This window comes from Oncorhynchus keta, unplaced genomic scaffold (genome assembly GCF_023373465.1).
Source record: "Oncorhynchus keta strain PuntledgeMale-10-30-2019 unplaced genomic scaffold, Oket_V2 Un_contig_4978_pilon_pilon, whole genome shotgun sequence".
Taxonomy (NCBI): Eukaryota; Metazoa; Chordata; class Actinopteri; order Salmoniformes; family Salmonidae; genus Oncorhynchus; species Oncorhynchus keta.
In genome coordinates, this window is record NW_026288058.1 from 1,333 (window position 1) to 2,664 (window position 1,332).

Consider the following 1,332-nt stretch of genomic DNA (forward strand, 5'->3'; position numbering starts at 1 on the left):
TAGGGTGGAGGTGATATGGTCTTTGACTAGTCTCTCAAAGCACTTCATGATGACGGAAGTGAGTGCTATTGGGCGGTAGTCGTTTAGCTCAGTTTCCTTAGCTTTCTTGGGAACAGGAACAATGGTGGCCCTCTTGAAGCATGTGGGAACAGCAGACTGGTATAGGGATTGATTGAATATGTCCGTAAACACACCGGCCAGCTGGTCTGCACATGCTCTGAGGGCATGGCTGGGGATGCCGTCTGGGCCTGCAGCCTTGCGAGGGTTGACACGTTTAAATGTCTTACTCACCTCGGCTGCAGTGAAGGAGAGACCGCATGTTTCCGTTGCAGGCCGTGTCAGTGGCACTGTATTGTCCTCAAAGCGGGCAAAAAAGTTATTTAGTCTGCCTGGGAGCAAGACATCCTGGTCCGTGACTGGGCTGGGTTTCTTGTTGTAGTCCGTGATTGACTGTAGACCCTGCCACGTGCCTCTTGTGTCTGAGCCGTTGAATTGAGATTCTACTTTGTCTCTATACTGACGCTTAGCTTGTTTGATAGCCTTGCGGAGGGAATAGCTGCACTGTTTGTATTCGGTCATGTTACCAGACACCTTGCCCTGATTAAAAGCAGTGGTTCGCGCTTTCAGTTTCACACGAATGCTGCCATCAATCCACGGTTTCTGGTTAGGGAATGTTTTAATCGTTGCTATGGGAACGACATCTTCAACGCACATTCTAATGAACTCGCACACCGAATCAGCGTATTCGTCAATGTTGTTATCTGACGCAATACGAAACATGTCCCAGTCCACGTGATGGAAGCAGTCTTGGAGTGTGGAGTCAGCTTGGTCGGACCAGCGTTGGACAGACCTCAGCTTGGGAGCCTCTTGTTTAAGTTTCTGTCTGTAGGCAGGGATCAACAAAATGGAGTCGTGGTCAGCTTTTCCGAAAGGGGGGCGGGGCAGGGCCTTATATGCGTTGTGGAAGTTAGAGTAACAATGATCCAAGGTTTTACCACCCCTGGTTGCGCAATCGATATGCTGATACAATTTAGGGAGTCTTGTTTTCAGATTAGCTTTGTTAAAATCAGCCTCCGGATAAATGGTTTCCAGTTTGCAAAGAGTTAAATAAAGTTTGTTCAGAGCCATCGATGTGTCTGCTTGGGGGGGGATATATACGGCTGTGATTATAATCGAAGAGAATTATCTTGGTAGATATTGCGGTCTACATTTGATTGTGAGGAATTCTAAATCAGGTGAACAGAAGGATTTGAGTTCCTGTATGTTTCTTTCATCACACCATGTCTCGTTAGCCATAAGGCATACGCCCCCGCCCCTCTTCTTACCAGAACA